A 17817-nucleotide genomic window follows, 5' to 3' on the forward strand; every position below is an offset into this window, starting at 1 on the left:
TAGCCCCTAAGCTAACTCAATGCTGTTCAATAGTATGTGTTCGGTGAGATGTTTGAGTGATTGTGCAAATACAATTTGGGAGCCCTTGGGTGGCTGCTTTCAAAAAGCATTAAAGTATCCCATACATGCCAATCTTTCTCAACTCCCTCACCGTGATCCTCTTCCCCTGTGTCAATTCTAATCACCCTAGCTTTCTTCACTACTATATATTCTTTTTGGGGTCTCATTCAGTCCATTGGCTTTAAGCACTGTCTACCTGCTCTTGACCCCCATTATTATACTTCAGCTTTTGCCTCTCTGCTGAACTCCAGATACATGTATCCAACTGCCCACTGGAAATCTTTGCTTAGACCTTAAACATCTGTCTTAAATTTAACAACGTCAATCAGATCTCAGATTGTCCCACATCCCAAAATTCCATGCATATCCGTCTAAGGCAGTGTCCTCCATGTCTAGTTTGTAAATGGTTAAAAACCTGGGTGTGTCCTTGATGCTTTTCTTTTCCTACTACCAACACTAAATCCATGAAAATGCCCTTCTGTCTCCATCACCACTTTTTTCTGATTCTACTGCTACATTCCTAGTTTGGGTTGGCTGACAGGAGAGCAGGCAGGTACCCCAGACCACACTGTGAGAGGCAGAAAGGGTCTGAAGAGTTTGTTCCCTATCATCTCCCTTCAAAAAGGGGGCAAAGAGCACCCTTTCTTGGATTGAGATCTGGATATACATGAAAAATTTCATGTAGAAATCATGTCATTTCAGTCTTTTAAATGAAAAGAAACAAAGAATAAGTTCCAGAAGTACTAAATGTTTGCCAGCTCTAAAATCACCACCACCATCATCACCCTTGTGATGTACACAAACAAGACTGACAGTTGAGGTCTCCCTGGTGGCTCAAGGGGTTAAGACACAGTACTATGAAGCTATCCCCAGCCACTGCAGCACGAGTTCAATCCCTGGCCAGGGAGGTGATCCACATGGCGCGGCAGACCTCTCCTGTCTCGCCCGCTGCTCCCCTCAGCAGTGTATTTCAGTCAATCCATCTGTTCTGTTCCCCACTCTGTCTCTGGCGAATCCTCTAACCCCCATACCTCTGGCCTGTACCCCAGTTCTTACATCATAAATAAATAAATCTTTAAAAAAAAATGTAATTTTCAAAGTCAGCATTACAGGCATCTGTGATGTCACTGTCATTTTGATATTAGAAAAACCGCATTTGATGAAAGTCCTTTGACCTACCTTCATCTGTGCTCCAGGTATTAGTAACTTAATTGCCAGAAACATAAATATAAATATTTTTTCCAGTTATCACTATATAGATTGGAGAATTGGTAAGCATTTCTATCACACATTAGTAATTATTTAATGATAGCCACATAAAGGCTTTCAATTATATAGGAACAGTGATAATAATTATAGAGACCCATACACAGCTGAAAAAACATTTATTGGTTTAGAAAAAAATTATTATATTTTTTAAAAATGAATTCTTTCTGCCAGTTGATGACTCACATGATATTTTCAACAGTTATACAGCATATGCAGGCTTCCGTTTTTACACTTATTGGAGAGTGCTTGTTTGTGAAATTAGAATTTTTTCTATTCTTTTTTGTGACACTAAGACTTTAATTTATTTTTCTTATTTCTTCAGTACCGTGATATGCCTACTGAGTCTAAAAAGACTAGTAAAAAGAAAACAGGAGTTGATTTTGCCTGTCGAAATTTAGTTTCAAATTGACATTGTGGAACAGCAGAATTAAGTGTTAATATTCCTGTGTGTTCATCTCGACTATAATGTTGACATTCAGATTTCTATGATTTTAATATAGTTTCACCAATATTTGTAAAATCTAGATGAAGCTGCATTCTAGTATTTATACAATATCTTTTAAAAGTTTCCTTTGGTTATATAACTTACACTAAAATTACAATAAATAATTCAACAGAAAAGACCATCGTCTTTTTTAAATTACTGAAAATTAAGAAGCTATCCTTAGGTGAAGCTGAAGTTGAGTCAAGTGAATTCAAGACATCATTACAATGTCAACAGCATCATCTTCCCACAACTTCTTTTTTTTCTGAAAAGTTAAAAGGGACACATTTATCTTTACAAGACTGTTTACCATCTTTAGCTTAAGACAAAAGAATAATACCAAAACAACCTCATGAAATTAGGAGATTTTTGTATTACCTTTCAAGATTTGGGTTCAAGGAGTGGGAGATGGAGAATTAAGACTGGTCAATGAGATTAGTGTTTCAAAAATAAGAGAGAGAGAGAGAGAGTCCAATTAGAAGTATCCTGGGGTTATTAGCGATAACAGTGCTCATATCCAATTAAGATGAAAACCATTTTACCAGCTTAATGTGCCACCTCTGGCAGTGTGGGTTTATTAGTTTTATCAGACTTGAGAACTGAAACTTGAAATGATACGTATGCTGGGTACCAAAGCGATGCCGTTAAGACTTAGAGATAATTGGTATAAAAATGAGATGCCTCAAAAGTTGTTGATTAACAAGCATTGTGGATTGGGGGGAAGGAAAGAAATGAGTCATTTCAGACAATGTCTGGATGACATTCTAAAGACAAGAAGTCATCTTGACCTTTAATGTCCAAAAATGCAGGAATAGGACATTCCTATAGGACAAGACAGCCTTCAAGATCCTTGATGCACCTTCTCTATAAATACTCAAATGCACAAAAGCAATTGTTAGTGCTGAATGTCAGGCTTCTGTTTTCCCTTTCAGATTAAAGGATATAATAACTAATGATTGGTATTAATAATTAATAAGAAAATCTCTTGTATTATCACCAAGCTTTTCAACATAGACTCGCTAACCAATAAGGCTGATTTTCATTAATTAAGTTTTACTCCTTTATGTTTTCGAACAATCAAGCTAAAAAAAATCTTTACATTTATATACCATCCATCTGAGTACCAGAGAATGATTAAAAGCAAACAAATACACACACAATACAGCTCCCCACTTTGGCAGCAATAAAATCACTGTTGCGTTACATCAATAGACATCTCCTTGACTAATAAAATTCTTGTCACTCATTTCCGAAGCAGGTGGGGGAAAACCTTCATTCTGCAGGCACAGCATTCTGGATGCTTATCTTTGGTAAAATATTCAGTACACGCCCAGGAATGTTTAATGGAAATTGTCAGGGAGATGGCCCTGCAAAAAGCCAGCACTGGTGACTGTTGCTTGACCCAGGAGTTCCTTCTAGGAAGCATTGCCACTGCTTCCTCTACTAAAGTGTCTGAGCCCATGTATGAAAGGCCTATTCCATAATACTGAAGGATGAACATGACAGGCTGGAGACAAGTGCACCCCACTGGCCCACTCTGGGGGTAGGAGGATGGCATGACCAAGTAAAGAAACACAGGCACTCTCACCTGGTTTATGAGACAATGGAATCTTTCCTTTCATGGAAAAATATCAGGTTCATAAGGTGACCCTGGTTTGCGTAGCCAATTCATCCAGAAAGTTCTAATTCTGTTAGTTTCATGTGACTCTTTCCATTTTATACAGGAGAGAACATACGATTATATTGACAACTTGTATGTTTGTATCAGCCAAACAGAAAACCAAAGGTTCTGAATAAATTTAAGTTGGCACAGGTCACATGTGGCTTTTATATAAAACCAAGTAAAAAATAAGATAGAGAAAAGTGATGAAGATTTTTTTCAAGTGTGTGTGTGTGTGTGTGTGTGTGTGTGTGTGTGTTTCTCCTGGGTTTTTCTGAACATCGCATCCTATGGTCAAGAGCAATTATTAGCAGTTGGTAGTACTCAAAGGACATTATTGACATGGTTTGTTGGAGAGCATGCATCATAAATGTTTCTAAAGATATATGTTGTCCTTGGGTGCACTTGCCAGCTAACTTTCTAGATAAATGACATGCTCAAGATGGCATTAGTATTACTGAAAATGGGGTTTAATAAATCATTGGCTTAACCATGTGTACATATTTTAGTTTATATAAAAAAATCATTGAGTTTTGCATTATTTAACAGTTATAGTTGTACTTACAATACTAGGAGTTAGCCATGTGTTCTAGATGATAGAATTGACTGTAGTTATATGGTAGAGACTTAATAGAATGAGGGATAATGTTCATTAAACTGAGCAGCAGCATCATTTGATGCCTGCACCAGTACACTTAAGCTCTATTACAGTGAAAGTAAATTCCTGAAAAGTTTTACAAGATCCCAGATCTAAAGTATGAGGGCCTCATATTGTACTCCTGTCCATTCCCCTTCTAAATAGAATGAAAGAGGGTGGAAAATGGAACAAGAATTGCTTGTTATTAAAAACAGGAATTCGTACTATAAAAAAGTATTTCACACAAATACACTTGAAGTGATGAGGATAAATTTGGAAAGCACACAATATATTACAGTTCTTTAGGATATGGTTTCAATTTACCCAAAAGTATGACTGTAAAGAAAATCTAAAAACATTCACTCAGGGACATATTCTTTGTGGAAACTACAAATAGTTCATTTTCACTTACCTGATTTTACTCCACTTGAAGAAAATAGATAACATTTTAATAAGTATTCTTCCAGAAACTTTGTTACCTAAAAACACACAAAAAAATGCCAAAGCAAAGATAAGAAAAGCAAAAACTATATTTACAAAGTTGATATATCTAAAATATACAAAGAACTCATCTGACTCAAGAGCCAAAGATGTCAACAATAATCCAATTAAAAATGGACAGAGAGGGCCTCCCTGGTGGCACAGGCGGTTGAGCACCACACTGTGAAGCTGTCCACAGCCTCTGCAGCTCGGGTTCAATCCCTGCCGGCCTGCGAGAATCCCACATGGTGAGGCAGACCTCTCCTGTCTCACCCGCTGCTCCCCTCAGCAGTGTATTTCATCAGTCTGTCTGTTCTGTTCCCTGCTCTGCCTCTGGTGAATCCTCTCACCCTCCTTCGCATCTGGTCTGTATCCCGGTTCTTGTATAAATAAATAAATCTTTAAAAAAAATGGACAGAGAAACTGAATAGACATTATTCCAAAGAAAATATTTAAGAAGCCAATAGGTACCTGAAACAGTTTAGGGAAATACATGATCAATAGGGAAATATAAATCCAAACCACAGTAAGCTATCACCTCACACCTGTTAAAGAAGCTATTATCAAAAACAAAAGAGATGTGTTAATGAGTATTTGAAAAAAAGGAAGACATTTTTCACTATAAGCAGGAATCCAAATTGACACAGCCACTATGGAAAACAGTCTGGACTATCCTCAAAAATTAAAAATAGAGCAATCCTATGTCCGAGAAATCCCACCTGTGAGTATATAACCAAATGGAAACAGAATCTGAAAGCAATATCTGCACACCTATGTTTATTATAGAATTATTTACAATATAAAGATAGGGAAACAACCTAAGTATCTATCAACAGATGAATGAATGAACTTGGAATATTATTCGGCCATGAGAAAGAAGGAAATCCTGCCATTTGCAAAAATAGAGATGATCCTTGAGGACATAAAGCTAAGTGACATAAGTCAGACAGAGAAAGACAAATACTGTATGTTATCACTCATATGTAGATTCTAGAACAGCTGAAAGCATAGAAACAGAGACTAGAATGGTCATTCACAGGCACTGGGGAATGGCAGAAAGGAAGATATTGGTCAAAGCATACAAACTTCTAGCTATACGATGAATAAAATCTGGGGATCCAATGAAGAGCATGATGATTATTATTAATAATATTGTATTGTACTGGGAACTGCTAAGAAAGTAGATCTTATATGTCACCACCCAAAAAAATAAGAGAAAGAAATGGTTATGAGGGCCATATAGTCTGTGGGTTTGTTGTTGACCTAAAAATAAACTGTTATGTGCTGATAAGGTATATTTACCAAGGAACATACATTATTGGAGAAGTTCCATCAACTGTGCAAAATTATAGGAAAGACAATTTTTTTAATGACTCTTAGTTTTAATCATTTAATTATCTTAGTTACAAAATTTGATTTTATTTGGATATTTCTGTAATTATCAAAAACATTTTAATTTTTTAGATATTAAAAATAACCCTAGTACTGCCCCTTGTGGCTTTTATAATTTAATATTTAAATTGAATTTAAACATCTTAATTGTTAGGCAGCTTGCGGTACAAACTTCAACTAACCATTTTTTAAACTAGAAAATATTAAAATATGATTTTTTTCTGTATTTATTTTTTGTCTCAAAATATAGGTGCAAGCAATAGTAATTATGGGGCATAAATGTTCTGTTATTGATAATAATGGCTCTTCTTTGAAAACTCTATTACTCTCTTTAAGAACACATTTAAAAGACCTACCTATACAAAAAATGGGCAGAAGAGCTAAAAAGAAACTTCTCTGAAGAGGAAATGCAAATGGCCAACAGGCATACGAAAAAATGCTCAACATCACTTGTAATCAGGGAAATGCAAATCAAAACTACCATGAGATACCATCTTACACCAGTGAGAATGGCACATATTAAAAAAGCTAGCAACAACAAATGTTGGCGAGGTTGTGGAGAAAAAGGGACTCTCCTGCACTGCTGGTGGGAGTGCAAACTGGTCCAACCACTGTGGAGAGCTGTGTGGAGATTTCTGGACCTACTAAACATAGAGCTTCCATAGGATCCAGCAATTCCACTCCTAGGTATTTACCTAAAGGACACAGAAACAGTAATTCCAAAGCACCTGCACCCCTATGTTTATAGCAGCACTATTTACAATAGCTAAGCTTTGGAAACAACCCAGATGCCCAAAAATAGATGTGGTACATATACACCATGGAATATTACTCAGCAATCAAAAAAGATAAACACATGCCGTTTGCAGCAACGTGGATGGAGCTGGAAGGGATCATGCTCAGCGAAATAAGTCAGAAAGAAAAAGAAAAATACCAGATGGTTTCACTCATAAAAGGAATTTAGAAAACCTAAATAAGAGACCAGGGAAAAGACTAATCAATACAAAGTAAAAATCAAAATCAACAAGCAACTATAAACCAGAGACACACTGGGGTGGGGGAGGGGCAGGGAAAGGAAGGACTAGAGTCAAAATAAGGGGGGGTGCAATTGTATGGGGAATATAACCAAAATGAAAATGCATACATTGTGCAAAGATGAAAAAAGATGTAAGAATTATATAAAATAAAATGTTTAAATAAAAAAAAGAAAATACCTGATTTGACGAAAATAAATGACATCTTACATATGTTATAAATAAATAAATAAGCAAAAGACCTATCTATAAATGCACAATCTCTAAGAAGAGGGATTGATGACAAAAGATGTAAACATCTGAGGTGGGACATTTTCTGATGATTATTAATGTCCCACTGTTATGATATATGGACAATATTCTTCCTACTTCATCTGTGATTTGGGGTCCCCACAGCTGACAGTCCATCCAGATGAGATCACAATCTGTGCTTGTGTGGCAGATGGAAACAAGGGTCACCGATTTCCCCCCAAATTAGCCTGTAGCTGCCAAAATACCTTTATGATTGATTCAATTTATAGGAAATTGTCCTCTCCTCTAGCCAGTAAGATCTTCTTCCCATTGCCTTTTCTTTTTTTAAAGATAAGAAAAAAAGGGGGTAATAAATTAATGACTTTTTGAAAAGCCTAAACAGAAACCTAAACATTTGTGAATCAAATGGGATTTTATGAGAAAGCACAGACTGCCCAGCTTCGTTTTCATTAAAGAGGAAAGTATTTATGTGCCTAGTAAAGGCTTGCAAAACAAGTAAGCAACATTGACTTAAAGTTAGGGAATAATTAATCTGTAAATCATTATTGATTAAGCTGTGAATTCAAGAAGGCATCTAAACTTAAGAAAATTTTTGATCCAATTTTTTGTTTTTCATTTGTCAAATAAATTCAGTTCAACTAGTAGTTACTGAATATCCATCCAATGTAGGGTGCTCTAGAATGGTGAAAAATATTTTGATTTCCTCTTTGGGTCTTTGACCTGCTTGCCTGGGAACAGTTTTCCTAAGTAACACCAAGGTTCTTTTCCAAGGCAGAAGTCTAGGTCATTCCCCTGTAGAACATTTTGTACTGTGGCAGGTGCACATACCATATATTTAGGGCCTTAGCAGAATTCCCTTTCCTGGGAGAGGAATTTCCTCCAGTCAGAGAAGTAGAGTTGTTGTTTTTAGGTAAATGGATGGATGGATGAAGGGACGGATGGAATTATGGATGGATGGAGGATGGATGGATGGGTGGATCGATGGATGGACAGACAGATGGATGGATGGACAGATGATAAATCAATCAGACAGAATAGTAGTAGAAGTCAGGAGTCTCCATTCATAAAACTGGTAAATCTCCATTTGTGAAGCAGTCCAGACCCACATCATCTCCTAAAATCTCCCAGATGCCAGGCCTTGGAGAACCAAGTGGAACAAGACCTCAGTGCACCCTCGGGCCTTCATGGAGAAAACATCCAGGGCAGGAGCCTGGAAGTGTCACCTCTGGCTTTGCCTTATCTGTTAAAGCAGAATCTAGGATGATTTTTTTTTTAAACTGCAGAAGAAAAGTTGACATTTTTTTCCCTCCTCATTTTATCCCAACGAGATATTATTGGTTTATAACACTCTATGGCTTAGGGGATCAGGTTCACACCTCGTCATATGAATGTCACCATCCAAGTACCCACAGTCTTTCCCCATATACTAGCATGTCGCCTCCCCCTTTTACCCACTCCACCTCCATGCCCTCTAGCTTAGACTCTGCAGTCATATTTCTATTTTACATAAGAGTTAAGAGGACTATATGAGGCAACAGTAGGTGATAAGCAAATCGTATGTACATCTGGCTTTGTTTTCACAATAGGTAGCAACTCAATAAATACATGAAACGTGTTCACACTAATTTATTTATTAACTTTTTAGTAAAATTCAGTAGCAGGTCTATGAGTTAGGAGAAATGCTTAGACTTTAAGATCAACATCTTTAGTAATGCCTTCATTCCTTTAGTAATGCAGTCCCTTTCATAAGACTTTTTAAAATAAAAAAGCACATATTTAAAATAAAAAGCATATATTTAGAAAGAAGAAAATCTAATTTTTCTTGTGCATCTTTTACATCTCTAACAATCTGCAATATGTCTGCATCCTTTCACTGTTTTTATTCAGCCTTAACTGAAGTTTTATTATAGGCCAGGCTCTGGGTCATCTATGGACTGCTTATTTTATCCGCCCAGCAACTCTGTGAATCAGTACCATTCTCACTTCACAGAGGAGCTAACTCTGATTTAGAAAGACAAGGGACTTGTCCAAGGTCACGTGATTGGTCCACTTGGAGGCTGCCAAGCTTCAGGCCTCCCTTCTTTACTGCCACTGTATTGCAGTAACAGAGGTTTTGATGCTTTGTCTCTAGGAATCCTTGCACTCACCCATGGTCCAAGTATAGCTAGTCTCATAAAATATAAATGAGGACACAGAAGCAAATCATATCATGGGTAAGTGCTGGAATTCTGACCACAAAGCCCCTTCCCTCTCCATGATGCTTCTCAGGGAAATTAAATATTAATAACAGTCTGTTTAAAATACTAACCTCTGGTATTTCTCCATATATTAGGGTTTTGAGCATATTTTAAGGGCATCTGTTGATATTTCATACAGGCTTTTTTCCCTTCAAGTCATACCAGTGCTTCCTGGTGGTTTTTTAGTCCATCCAAATTAAATCACAGCAGCTGTGGCCTCTTCCTTTTCTAAGGAGTCCCTCTTGACTTACAACCACCACTGTGACATGGGCCCCAGGGCAAGGCTTGCCCACCTTCAGCAACTTGAGGGCTGCGTTCAGAGCTCAGGGTTCTCTGAACCCAGCTGTGCAGGACTGCACACAGGAACCCCAAGCAGATACTGTTGTAAAACATAGGCACGTTCAGGAACCAGGAATCGCAGTGGAATCCACTTGAAACACACTTTAGAAGAAAATATCTACCCCTGTCTTGTTTTCATTTGGTAAGCATGAAGTTTTTTAACAAATACACTTCAAAAATATATTTGCACTTGAATAAAAGAAAAAAAAGATGAAGAAAACATTTCTGATAGGCTGTGATGGCCAACTTTTGCCATCCTGATTTACCTAAGACACGATTTATCTTCCAGATCTTTAGAGGAATTTTTTTTTACTTCTAAAGTTATCTTCTTATACAATACTTTGAAAACTACCAGAAACAATAAATTATATTACCCAGACTATGAAAGTACTAAAATGTAGTAAAAAATAAGATTTTAAAATCAGGTTTTTAAAAATTGATTTACTTATAAACATTAAATACTTTGTCTTATTTCTTATGCAAAACGATTAAATATCGCTGAAAAATAAAATCTGACCGTAAGACTAAACCATAATACCTCCCAGGATCAAGTCTGACCCAATAACAATTTCAGCATGTAGCTTTGGTCAAAGTTTATGGCTGGTTTTATCTCATTGAATGTGTACGGTGGCGGGGAGAGGGTGGCTGGGGACTAATAGGTACAATCTAATCTGCGATTTGCTTTTGTATGAAATCAAAAGTGCTTCCAAACGCTGTGGCTGGAGAGTTAGAAAGTTACTCCTGTCACGACAATCCAACCATTTTTTTTTTTTTCAATCGGCAAGATTATTTTCCAGGGAAAAACTATCTAAGGAGAACTCTAATGTGATAGATCATCCCCCTTCCTACCATCCTGAATATTTAACATAAGAGAAAAGTCCTGCTCTATTTTTCAGCTGGAATCCCAGCAGCTTCTGTTTCTAACCTGGGAAGAATGTGCTCGGGTCTATTGTTAGACAGCCCAGCACTGATCCTTGCTTTTACATCATAATGAAGGATGCTTCTTTAGTGGATTATCTTGAGAAGGGATTAACTCCTTCAAGTCTTCTAGGGGGCAAGGTGTTTTCAGCCCTAAATACACACCAATTGCCTGCTTAACTTTTCATCTTATTTTGAAAACTGCCCAGCTGGAATTCAAATTCTTTTCCATAGTGCTGAATTTTATTAGTAGCAAAGTTGGAGTTGGGGGCAGCAGATGCTAAATATAAGCACTGTTCTTTTAATCTCTTGGGGCCAACGGTTTCAGATATTTCACTGAGACAGGCACGTCAGGGTAAGACTCAATCTAAACTTTGCTGCAAACTCTGCCAGCGCTTAAATCCTCGCCCCATCTCCCAGGCCATGACTTAACCCTCCAACACCATACTTTAACCAGAACTCCGCCTGAAGGTCCGTTTGTCTGCAAGGCTCTGTTGCCTTAGCTTTTAACATTACTATCGACATTCTTTTTTAAGTCACACTCAGAGAAGAATTTAAATGTCCAGTAAACACACACACACTTGAAAAGAGAACTAATTGCTCTATAATTTATAATCAAGTGGTTTCATTCGCTTCTGCTTCTTTATCTTAATAACCATTTATTTCTGTCTGCCTATTACATTAATACCACAATCTCACATTTGTTTTGTATTCATCTTACCCCTTCTCTAACCTCATTTCTGTTACTAACTACCCCATTGTATTATCAGAGGATTTGCCAGGAGACTAGAGAGTTCTAAATTTGTTCTTTCTCCTACTTTTCTCTTAATTCACACTTGTTTCTTTAGTAACTTACAAGTTCTCGTTTGTTGAACCCAAGGAATGTTTTCGCTACTGGAAAGCTTTATGTTAAAGGTGTTTGTTAATTGTAGAAAATTTCTTTTAAATACAAACACAACTGGACTTTTCCTTGGAACTTGTGTCTTTGAACAGTTAGTTTTGTTTTGTTTTTTTAATCAAATAGCAACATATATCACAATCACAACACTTTAAAAATAATGAGGTATAAGTTAACTAGAAAATGTTCTATTAAACATTTAAGAAGTTTTAAATGTATGTTCTACAAAAAAAAAAAAAAAAAAAAACAGCAATAGACAGATCTTGAAAGTGAATTTTCCTGATTTCTTCATGCTGCGAGTATCCAGGTGCATTTTCTTATGAACAAAATGAAATGAACTCTTATTCTTTGTTTTATCTATATAATAACTGTATTCTAGAGGCTATGCTTTAATTGTAAATAATCCTCCACATTCTTTCAGTGTAAACTCTTTAAAGAGTCATGAATTTTATTTATACTCTCTCTTTCTTTGAGAGTCTTTTGTTTATTTGCTGTTTCGTTCTTTGTGAAATAACACTCCCAGCGGAAAATCCCCCTCTCTGCTTAAGGAATTAGGCCAGAGACAAAAGCAGGGAATTCTTTAAGCCTTGTTTTGTGCTAAGAGAAATGTTTGACATTTCTGTGGAGAGGTGTTTAGTTTGGATTCATTAGGTCTTAGGGACTCTTCTCTTTTCTGGCCTTTCAGATTCTGTCACTGTTTTTTTCTGTGTTTGGTAGACTGAAGAGAATTTACCAGGGTGTAATTAGGTTGCCCATATTCGAGTAGCAAAAATCCAGTTGCTTTAAAGGGTAGATCAAGTATTCCCCTGGCCGAGCAGGCCAAAACCTGAAACCCACTTTCTGACACCCCTCTGAGTAGAAGAACATGAAGCAGCAAAAGCAATGAAGAAAAAGGCCTCAGTGGCAGTTAAATGCTGCCTGAAATCAATACCTCTCCTAAGCACCGTTAAGCAAAGTTCGAGGCCACAGCGTCCACAGCTCTCCCCAGGAAGGCCCGGACCCTGCCTTCTCCTGGGTTTCATATAGAAACACTAAATACGTTTGGTTTTAAAGTAATCTTTTTAACACAAAAGGAAATGTGGAAATATAGATCTATTTATTTAGGTATTTTACAACACCTTGACTGGCCTCCATTTCCTCCCAAGATCATTTAAAGGTTGTCTGTTGTCCAGCGTGGAAATGTCATGTCCTTGACGGCTCACAGCCAGATCATTGCCTTCTGCTAAACAACAGGGACACTCTGCTAAATTATTATCCTCACCACCGCCATGAGTAGGACCCCAAATATTTGATAATTCCCCCACTTCCACAAGCCAGAAATAAAGAATAAAGCTTGGTCCCATCTTACCTTTTCCTCGTGGATGTGACATTATAGACTGAACCAGCATGGTTTGCTCTTACAGGATCATCCCCCTGTAAGGATTCAAATAGGCTTTTACCAAGATGTCTAGATAGGCCCTTCCCAAGGTTTCACCTTGGTATGTGGAGCTCAGATCAGTCGAGGCCCCTCCCCCTTCATTCATATTTAAATTCATATTTAAATTAATTCATATTTAAATTCATATTTTTTTGTGGTTGTTCAGGAGAAACCTAACCACCTAACTGAAAGCAGGGCAATGTCCCATGAAGTCATTCTCTATCCCCTCCTGGTCACAACAGTGCCCACTCTCTCCTGGATACCACTAGGGCCCTTAGCACAGGCTACGAGTCCCCTGCTTGTCCCACTTACGTTGGAATGAATTTTCATGTAGATTCTCCATACGTGTGTTATTGGGTCCCTTTCTTCTACTCTTCTGCCTGAAGGTAACTTGTGTGTTCACCTAGGCCAAGAAGAACCCAGCGGCCTGGGGAATTTCCACTGCCTCCTGACACTCTGTATTTTACTACTGTCGATAGCAGAGTGTGGAAGAAGTGGAAGCAGGGAATCTGGGTGCTCAGAACAGCTCAGAGATTAGCAAGCACTCCCACCCAGACCCTTCCAGAATGGACAGAGTCCTCTCCAAGTAGATCCCAATCCCTACACCAGACCTTACCATCTCAGCCCAAAGGCCTCTGACTTTCAGCTTAAGAAGCATTCCCTCCTGCCACTGTGAGGCTGTTTTCTGGGTTCAGGCCACACCTCAGAGAGTGATGAAGTTTTGGTGTTCAAGACTGATGGATTCATCTTTTACCATTCTTAAAGAATCAGGGAGCCTATGTGGAGCCCTGATTAGTGGTGTCTTGATTGGGATTTCTTTAGATAGCAGACAAGCAGAAATGCTGGAGAAAGTCCTAACATGGGAAAGAGCAAATAATAACGTCTTTAACTCATGGATCATGCCGTGGCCAAGTATGCCATCCTAGTCTTCCCTGACAACGAAAAAAGCCCCAATTTGTCTTTATAAAATTGTGGAGAACCAGTCAGTGGTTACATAAAGAAATGTGTACAAAGCATTAACCTGCGTTTAGCCTCCCATCTCCAGGAAAGCTTTCAACATGACCGCAACGGATCCTTCTTCAAGGGATGTTAAACTCTACTATGCTTGTTAAAATTATTCCTATTCTTAATATTATTTAATAGAAGGGGAAAACTCATGGTATTCTTCCTCTTCTGCTTGAAATCCATGATTGTAAATGGTGGTTCAAGTTCATTCAAAACCATTTTGCAATTTCACAAAATACAGAAAACGTTGAGAAGAAATGTAAGTTAAAAAAAAGCAACAGGGCCTCCCTGCTGGCACAGGGGTTAAAGACAGCGCTATCAAGCTATCGCCAGACATTGCAGCCCGAGTTTGATCCCCAGCCAGGGAGAAACCCACATGGTGCAGCAGACCTCTCCCGACTCGCCCACTGCTCCCCCAATTACTATCATTCCCACAGGACTGCCCCCCGACAATCTACCAAATACAATATGTTCTAAAGGGCAAATAAAGTGATAGAGAAGAGTTTTCATCTTAACCTGGAGCCCTTGACCCTTGATATCTCAATGTAAAGATTCAGGGTCTTCTGAATCATAATGTATTAAATTCAAATATGTTTCCATATTTTAAACCTTGTAGATGGACTCTACATATTCAAAGCCAGATAAAAGCTACTAGGCCTCCAGAGCCTCCCTATTAGTTGTCCATTACTATGCATATTATAATTTTGAATAAACATGATCCTTGGGCTTCTTAATAATCATTGCCTTCTTTGGCCATTATAAAAGTGTCATATTTTGTGATCAAATGTGGGTTTGTAGTTTTGAGATCCTGTAAAAAACTAGCAATTTTTTAAAAAGATTTATTTATGCATACAAGAACAAGGGTATAAGCCAGAGGTGTGGGGGATGAGAGGATCCACCAGAGATAGAGTGGGGAACAGAACAGGCAAATTGACCAAAGTACACATGTGGGTCAACAGCTTGGCTGGGGGTCGAACTCCTGCTGCAGTGACTATGGACAGCTTCATAGTGCTGTGTCTTAAACCCTTGAGTCACCAGGGAGGCTCCAAAACTAGCAATTTTTTGACATTATCTTTTGTTTTTTCTTACAAACCATGCTGCATCCACCTCCTTAAAAAAAAAAAAATTATTTATTTATGCATACAAGAACTGGGGTACAGGCAAAATGTGCAGGGGGTAAGAGGATTCACCAGAACAGGCAGACTGACTAAATACACTGCTGAGGGGAGCAGCAGGTGACACAGGAAAGGTCTGCTGAGCCATGTGGGCTGCTCCCCGGTTGGCTGGGGATCGAACTCGTGCTGCAGATGCTGTGGATCACTTCATAGTGCTGTGCTTAACCCCTTGAGCCACCAGGGAGACCCCCACCCACCTTCTATTACTTGCAGACAAGGCTGGATGTTGCAGGCACTAGAGATGTGATTATAGCTCATGCTATTCAGTTGGTTTCTAACTCTTCTTGTATCCTTGGGAGATGTAAGAGGCTCAGGTCCATGCTATAAGATAATAAAGTTGATTTCCAAAGAAAATGGTGGAAGCACGAAAAGATGCATTTTTGGAGGTGGTATTTTTTGAGCCATTTCTACAAATGAACAAACATCCTCAGAATATTAATATAAGTTGCTAACAATTCGCTATAGAATGGATTTCATTTAGACCTTTCAATATTTTATGTCCCAGCATTCACCAGGTCAGCAAGAAAGGGAATGGTACCTGTTAAGCAACTGCAAACACTGGGTCTGTTTCTCACAATATGAGCCCATTATCCACCAACATTTGAAAAGATTTCTACACAGATTTTTTTTCCCCCAAATTTGGATTTAATACAAAAATCAAATGCTTGGCTTCCAGGCATTGGTGGGAAGTTTTGGTACAGCATTAACCAAACAAATTCTCAGTATAAGAAGACAGATTTTGTATTTGATGGGATTGTTAAGCTTCCATTACAGATAATGTTTTAAATGTGATTATTTGACCTCCCAACTTTATTTTTATTGTTACAAAATTAAGACTTTCCCCCTGTGGTATGCCTGTCACTTTTGAAATGGGAAAAATGATGAATGGCAGCCCATTTGCCTTGCTGTGCTTTATCAAGCTCATTAGATATGATACATGATCTGAACTTTACAGAAGGCAAAAAAATACACGAACACCCTCTTCCTTATCTTTTTTGTTTACCTCTGAAAGTGGGATATTTTACTTGTTGCACAAACTGACCACCTATGAAGAAAAGAAAAGCCTTTCTTTAAAATCCATGGATTTCATCCCCAACAGCCCTAAGCTTGAGCTGTAAATTTTCATAGACTGATATCATCTCTGAACTTCTAGTTCAGAATGGTCCATTTTATCTTTCCATTGTTAAGCTAGGCAATGAACAACTTTATGTGCATGTATAGATTGGATGCAAAAAAAAAAAAGTTACTTTGAACACCACTTTCTAATAAGGACTTATAATAAAAGCCTTTAAGAAAAACTCTTCAGTTTCATAAAACCAACTCTCAGTCATAAATTTAAACAATGCTTATTCTGCTTTAGAATCATAGCAATTTGCTGAATATTCACTTTCGAAGAAAAATGTAAGACTGAGTTGTAAACTGATTTATACCAAATAAGTTTTAAATAAATCTTGAAAATCCAAATATATCATAGAGATAAAAATCTGTTATCTTCTTACCACTTGCTATACTATTTTGAAAAAATTTGATTTTCACTAAACCTTAGATAGATTCACCATGATGAAGAGGATCAGATTAACGATTGTTTGACCAAGTTTAATTCAATGCTTATCAACTAAAACAATTTTTTTCTCATCCATCAGAAGCTAACTGTTACAGAGATGTAATGCAAATGAATATTAATTTTAAATGACAAATACCGATTTGGTAAAGTTTATTTGGCCTCAAATAAGAAAAGGGACTAATTTGATAGCAAATATATATATATATACACATACATACATACACATATACATATCACCTTAACTTCATTGCCATTAATACATATTTTATTTTCTGGCACTTGGGATGGATGGACTTACCTTGGTAATAGAATAAACACTGAGGCACTTACATTTACAAAAATAGCCTTATTCCAAAATCATATACTACAATTCTTTAACATATTTCCTAGGAGAGTCTTCTAGATGATCCATGGGTCAATCTCAATGCTAGATAGCTCTAGATAGCTCTAGATATCATCAAAAATGGTATCTACCCTTTTGTTTCTATAAGTAGTCATTAACTCACTTGAAATTAATTTGCAGCTTCAAAGAAGTTATGACTGGCATCATCTCATTCTCTTCCATCATTCACTCAGAAATGTTCTGGTGTGGTATTTTGCTGGGTTCTGGTGTGTTACGATCCCCAGGTCACAGCTGACACTGCCCTGTGACAATCTAGAGGAAAGACTGATCTTAATCTAACGTAGTTTAACGAGTAAAGAATTAAGTTGTTTTTTTGGGCCCCCCTGGTGGCACAATGTGTTAAATGTCAGCACTATGAAGCAATCCACAGCTACTGCAGCACGAATTTGATCCTCGTGCAGGGAGCTACCCACATGGCACAGCAGACCTCTCCTGTCTCACCCACTGCTCCCCTCAGCAGTGTATTTCAGTAGATCCATCTATTCTGCTCCCCACTCTCTCTGATGAATCCTCTCACCTCCCGCACCTCATGTCTACACCGCAGTTCTTGTATGCATAAATAAATAAATCTTTAAAAAAAAAGATGAGGTCAA

The 17817-nt window shown here is 37.7% G+C and overlaps 2 long non-coding RNA genes across 7 annotated transcripts in view; both read right to left on the bottom strand.

Annotated features, from left to right (window-relative positions):
- Nucleotides 1-1380: 1380 nt before the first annotated feature.
- LOC129145710 (uncharacterized) lies at nt 1381-15320 on the bottom strand. The gene is made up of 4 exons (XR_008551650.1): nt 13390-15320; nt 13009-13073; nt 4523-4589; nt 1381-2078 (listed from the first exon to the last, which is right to left on the bottom strand). It is a non-coding gene; the product is annotated as an uncharacterized LOC129145710 (long non-coding RNA).
- Nucleotides 15321-15455: 135 nt separating this feature from the next.
- Nucleotides 15456-17817, bottom strand: part of LOC119244320 (uncharacterized) — a 201484-nt gene continuing 199122 nt past the window's right edge. For 4 of the 6 annotated variants that reach the window (XR_008551647.1, XR_008551641.1, XR_008551645.1 and 1 more), the window contains one exon: nt 16760-17476. This is a non-coding gene — a long non-coding RNA (uncharacterized LOC119244320). Of the gene's footprint in view, nt 15579-16285; nt 16303-16759; nt 17477-17817 lie in introns of those variants that run through there. The other 2 variants (XR_008551642.1, XR_008551643.1) reach the window with 2 other exon arrangements.

The sequence above is a fragment of the Talpa occidentalis genome, unplaced genomic scaffold (genome assembly GCF_014898055.3).
Source record: "Talpa occidentalis isolate TD23 unplaced genomic scaffold, MPIMG_talOcc4v2.1 talOcc4.14, whole genome shotgun sequence".
NCBI classification, from domain to species: domain Eukaryota; kingdom Metazoa; phylum Chordata; class Mammalia; order Eulipotyphla; family Talpidae; genus Talpa; species Talpa occidentalis.